Raw genomic sequence first — 6494 nt, 5'->3', positions numbered from 1 at the left:
GTTTTGTTTCTGGTTTATTTCTAGAGCAACGTAACATCCGCTGTGACGTGTGTCGCGTCAATCTCGCGAGAAAAAAATGTAATCCTGTCAAAATTCATTTAAATTAATGCCAATAAAAACACGCTAAACTGACAGCTCTAGTTTATATATAAATATAAATCTTTTTTATATCAATCAGAAAAGAAAGAAAGTAAGAAGAAAGAAGTCTCCATTAAGGCTCATGCTTTACCCTTAACCGTGATATTTTTACAACTTTTGGTTTGTATCGGGATTTTATACATACACACCCTGGCACTCTTGTGTCAATTTTCTCTTGTATTCAGAATGGATATTGCAGTACCTTTCTCTATTTATCAACTTAATTCTGATTTATTATTATATTTAATTAATGTTTAGAATTTATCACCTTAACTCTGATTGATGTAGGTTGTTTGTACTATTTTTTTGAATTTGTTTTTGAACTCAGAAAGCGAGTTACTCATTTTCAGGTCCGTTTGGAAATCATTCCACAGATTAACACCTTTGACAGATACACTTCTTTGCTTGATGTTTGTTCTTGTTTTGAGTTTTTTGAATAAGTTGGTTCCTCTTAAATCATAGCAGCTTTCTCGAATTTCGACAGACTTCAGAATGTTTTGGCAGAGCAGGTTATTGTGTGCTTTGTACATTAATTGGGCGATTTTAAAGTCAACCAGGTCATAAAATTTCATCGTATTTAATTTGATAAATAGTGGATTTGTGGCTTCCGTATATTTTGATGAATTAATAATTCGAATTGCTTTTTTTTTGTAGTTTTAGAAAAGGGAGCGTGTTTGTTTTACAGGCATTTCCCCATATTTCCACACAGTAGGTTACGAAACGCCTCAAGAGGAAAATATTGCCTCTTGTTATGAAAGAAATGTCAACATAGGAAAGGTAAAAAGACAGTGTGGGCTCCTACTTGGAGCTCCGAGTTTCCTGAACGCAACATACTTATAGCTGCTCTGCCATTGTCTATTTTCGAACATCATCCTGGCATCCCATTGGCAAAGAGGGACTTCTACCATATGTGTCAATGTGTGTTGATAGATGGATGGATAGATAGATAGATTCACATGTCAGGTGATCGCTCATGACGCTGATGTTTGCCATTCACAGTTTTGAAGGATTGTTAAAAGCTGACAACAGCAAACATCCTTGGATCAGTTCTTTACAAAACGCTAGGGAAAAAAAACACTTCTGAGAGAACATGAACTAAAGAGGCCAACAAACAACGAATATGCAGTTTAAAGTTTAATGACCATCATTTTAATGGCACTGGCAAAGAATGGGAATTTGGAGCACCAAGAAAAGCATTTTAAAACGGCGCACGTGAGCTTCGATAGGAACGTTGTTGCACTGACGATGCTGCCAAAGTGCATCCCATGCTGCCGTCAGGTCTTAATTTTTCTGTTTCATGCATTTACCATTTAGATCAGTGGTGTCAAACATACGGCCCGTGGGTCGGAACCGGCCCGCAAGGAGTTTCGATCAGGCCCGCAAGATAATTTAAAAGTGAAAAAAAAATACTTAAAAGACACGGAATGAATATTTTTAATAAGGTGCAATTCATGGAGTATCCGCTAGATCTGTTTATTAAATTTAAACTTTTTCCAAATGTTCTTGTGCTTCTTTAGACCAAATCAAAGGAAATACATTATTTTGGTTATTTATAGCAGAGTATGGTATAATTTTAATGGTCCGGCCCACTTGACATCGACCGAGGCCGTATGTGGCCCACAATGTGAAATGAGTTTGACACCCCTGAAATGATGCGTCACCAGATATGAGAAGGTCTGGCATGAAGAAGAAACACGATACCGGTGAGGTAACAGCCTGTTTGTCCATTTTAAATTTAATTTACAATTGTTTTCTTATAAACAGTTCCAAAGTAGTGTTGTTCTTGAAAAGCCTGCGGTATGCTAGACATGAATTATACATAGACACCGGTGGATTTTGGACCAGCAACAGTAGCTCTAGAATATAAGATAACGTAGCAGAGGGTAGGACATTTGGAAAGGAGACTCAAAGACATGATACAGTCTAAGATAAAGATAAAGATCATCATACTGCATCATCTTTCACTTCTGGATCAACTGCTTGAGAGAGACGGGGGGGGGGGCCCCCGGTTCAACAGCTGCATCCTTCATCACCTGACAAGTCAGATGAAAGGAAATGCAGATTTGGCATCCTGCTCTAACAGATTGTTTCATTTTTAGACAGTGCTTGATGTTATCATCCTGATGGCAAAAGGAAATGTAGGTTTTCTGTGCCTCGAAGCTTGCAGGGAATATTAAGGCCGTCGCTGTGGCCTAGTGATGACAAGATCAAAGGGCCTCAAATGCTCTCTTATTATTTTCATTGTAGGATGCATTTTACTGAGGCGGCGCTGTAAACAGGCAATAAGATAACAATGAATACATTAAGCTGTTTGTAGCGTTTCCGGTCCAGCTCTGAATGATCCAAGCCCTTGCAAGAGTAATACTGTCCAATTATTTTGACAATATAGAAAAGGGTTTCTGCTGTTATCTGTAGCGGTAAAACCACAACCATTACATTGGTTTGTGTTGGATGATTACTGGAAGGCAAGTTCTGGTATCCTTTATGATCAGAGTGAATTATATGAATCAATTCAGACATAAAAAGTGTATGGTTTTAAATACACTCAAAAATGCATTACGGCGGCCGACTGGCGACACGGTATTCTCTAAATGACGTCACTCGCCGGAGATTGCCAAACAAAAGAATTTTCGTTGTTAAGCATGTTAAATAACTAACAAAAGTATGCTTGAATTTGTTTTAGCCTCAAGTATTACTCAAAAGATGTTTGGCACAAGTTTACTTCACACCTGACCTTTAACTGAAATTCAATTACCGTATTTTCACGACTATAAGGCGCCATTAAAAGTCTAAAATTTTCTCCAAAATGGACAGGACGCCTTATGAGGCGGAGCGTCTTGTCTATGCGCTGAGTTCCAAAACCTGACTGAAAGCCGACACGCTGTTTATATAGAGAAAAGGCGGAAGTGACTGTGGACAGGCATGCGGCAAAGAAGTCGGCCAATCAGTGAAGGGTGGGCGTGTATATATACATATATGGAGAGAAAGAGAGAGAAAAGGCAGACGTGAGTGACAGGCATGCGGGGAAGCAGGCCGCCAATGAGTGAAGGGTGGGCGTGTAAGTGGACGCTAAAGCGACGCTACAAGCAGGTACCAACACCTGTATAGAGTGTGGCTATGTGCATTGTTGCAAAACAACTTCGGTTTTGGTTTCTAAGAACCCCCGAAAATAAATTCTACAAAGAGACACGCCTACGAAGCTCAGTTCAAACTTCAAGCCATCGGTTATGCTTTTGGCATGCGTGCCCATCTCACAGCAGCGGTGAAAAACCAAGTCAAGCAAATGAACTCTGAGCTTGCCGTTATTCCCGGAGGCTTGACTAAAGAACTCCAACCGCTGGACATCGGCATCAACCGGGCGTTCAAAGTAAAGTTGCGAACGGCATGGGAACAATGAATGATCGATGGCAAACACAACTTTACAAAGAGTGAGAGGCAGCGCCGGGCGAGTTACGCCACAATTTGCGAATGGATTGTGGCTGCTTGGACGAACGTGTCTGCTTGCACTGTTGTTCGAGTTTTTGGCAAAGCCGGCATCATTTCTGTGGAGCCACATGGCAATGAGAGTGACTGACAACGAAAGGGAACACGGCGTTTTTGATGGATTACCGGTACTTGCACAATTGTTCAATTCTGATGCAGAGGATGAGGAGTTTGATGGATTTCTGGGTGATGATTGATCGAAAAACGTGAGTACATTGTACGATGGCTAAATAAAATACAACGGAACTCCGTTTTGCTTCGTTGCCTTTTTAAAAACGTGTTTTTAGCTTGTATCTGTATGTCTTGGCATGCTACCGTATGCTACAAGCTAACGTGTTTTTAGCGTGCGCGCATGCATGCCGTATGTTTAAACTGGCGTATGTTTTACCACTTTAAAATCGCGCCCAATAATACAGTGCGTTTTGTCTATGTGTAAAATACAGAAATAGCACCCATTAATGAGACTGCGCCCAACCATACGGTGCGTCGAATGGTCGTGAAAATACGGTACTTGTGAAGAAATCGCATCATGTTTGATGCGAAGCATCGATGCTGTTTTTTTCCAACTGGGAAGCAGGTGGTTTGTCTCTTGAAGAATCTGACTGACCATCCTCCTCCGAAGCGACCAGGTGTCCTGCTGTCTCCTGGGCTCAACCGCAAACGTCAGAACTATTTGTTCAAGAACAGTGGAGTTTGTGGGGGTTTAAACATGGTCGCCTTGTCATGTGCGACGTCCAACACAGCACTTCCTTTCTTCAGTGAGGCCTTGCTGAAAAGCATCGGTATGTTTGCTGTTTCTATTTTGCGCCCGATCTGCTCCGTCTTTGTTTATAGATTGCATTTAGCTAGTAGGCACATTCACTGTCTGTACTCATCTGCTGCAGGCTAGCACCCCCTTGTGTTGAAGTGACGTATCCATAGATTTCAAGGCTGGGATAGCATCTGGAATCTCCATTTTAAATGAATGTATTATGTTGTATCTTCGCTCCAACTCAACAATGTAGCCCACCACAGAGACACTGCTCTCTCTTGTGATATGATCGAACTCATACCAGCCATACCAGTGTCAGAATTCAAGCCATCAACGGTAATTTCCAGCCAATCGCAGGGCATACAGAGACAAACAATCATCTGTGCTCACGCATACACTTAGGGACAATTTTGAATGTTCAATCAGCCTGCCATGCACGCTTTTGGAATGTGGGAGGAAACCGGAGTACCCGGAGAAAACCCACGCAGGCACGGGGAGAGCATGCAAACTCCACACAGGAAGGCCGGAGCTGGGATCGAACCCGCGACCTCTGCACTGTGAGGTCGACGTGCTAACTACTAGACCCCCCACACACCCATTTTTGAACCGTATGTGTTAAGTAATTGAATGAATTATATTAAATGCAATATAAACAATGGATAACCATTGGAGAACGAACGCTCTGTGCGGTCTGTGTGATCAGAGTACACCGTGTCTGGACAATTACAGAGCCAGTCTATGACATTAGACCAGCTGCTTCCTTTCAAATGGAAACGTAATTATTTCACACATTTTATTACGACTTCCATGGGGGTGAAAACCCCTTCTGTGCATTATCTCAGCACTTAGACGTGCCCTGGTCAAAGCCAAGCTGCACTCAGCCGGTCCCAGGGGCACCGCCCCATTAAAACATGGCTGGTGGCAAGTGTCAGCGTACACTGCCGTGTGAAAGATGAGAGCAATAACAGAAAAGGGAGCATACCGCACAGGATCACAAGTGGGCCTCCGGGGTGAGAAGTGAGTTGATACTGTAAGCCACGTGAGCCTGAAAGAAGGTTCATTCTGACGTCATTTTACGTACTTCTCCCTTCCCCCTCAGCTAATAAACCGGTCCCCTTGATACTTGGATGTGACACATACTCGATGAAAAAATAATGAGGACTCCCAGGCATGTAACGTGAAGTTTGCTGAGGCACTTTGAATCTCTCGGTGGACAACAAATACGAATAAAATTAGAATTAATGCAGTCTTCAATGTAAAATAGTGTAACTAACCATGTATGGACGATACGAGGGAGAAGTCAATCCAATATGACTGATTCATATCACGTCGTGTTAAATGATCATTTTACTGTTGCTGCAGCAAAAAGGGGAATTAAGACGAATGATTTCTTTTTGGGTTCTGGCTTTTGTCTTCCAGGGCGTCGAGAAATAAAGCAAGGTGCAGATTTATTCATACATGAATTCTCCTCACAACAAGCCTCCGAGCTAGCTTGAGCCCATTGTTCATTTGAAATTAGTCTTTTCTCTTTTGTGCTGTGGGGCTAGCCGCTGGGAGTGGCAGTTACGTTTCATACTGCATACTGTATATTATAAGTATGTCACTGATGGTTTGGTGGTAAACTCACCCGACAGGTGTGGGCAGCGTGGGATCGGTTCCCACTCAGTGACAGTGTGGATGTAGGTATGAATGTTTGTTAGTATCTACAGGGTCAAGCAAAATGATCTGACATATTTATAGGTTAAATAAAAGGTAAATTAAGTAAAGGGAAAAAAATTTGTTTTTATTTTCGAAAAGTACAGATTGATTGATTATATTTTTTTAATTAAATCAGTCAAATGGGATCCATTATCGTCCACACATTGTGGCGTTCACAAAAATTGTCTATAACTCGGCGGGTCATTTCATGTGGAATGGCAGTAATTTCTTTCCAAATTGCTTCTTAAAGTTGTTCAATAGAGCGAGGGCGATTAATGTACCTTTGACTTGAGGTAGCCCCAGAGACACGGGCGGGCCAACCGATGTCACCAATGAGATCAAATGACCAGGAAACATCCATCCATCCATTTTCCGAACTGCTTAATCCTCACTAGGGTCGCGGGGGGTGCTGGAGCCTATCCCA

General features: G+C 41.9%; 1 protein-coding gene across 1 annotated transcript in view; it reads left to right on the top strand.

Moving 5' to 3' along the window:
- The window catches only part of c9orf72 (C9orf72-SMCR8 complex subunit), a 78932-nt gene that overhangs the window by 55172 nt on the left and 17266 nt on the right, over positions 1-6494 (top strand). The gene's annotated exons all lie outside the window — the stretch shown is intronic.

This window comes from Hippocampus guttulatus, chromosome 13, assembly GCF_054856545.1.
Source record: "Hippocampus guttulatus isolate MCC_2025c chromosome 13, RoL_Hgut_1.0, whole genome shotgun sequence".
In the NCBI taxonomy this organism is placed as follows: Eukaryota; Metazoa; Chordata; class Actinopteri; order Syngnathiformes; family Syngnathidae; genus Hippocampus; species Hippocampus guttulatus.
Note: the sequence above shows the minus strand (reverse complement) of the source record. Positions and strands in the feature narration are given on the sequence as shown.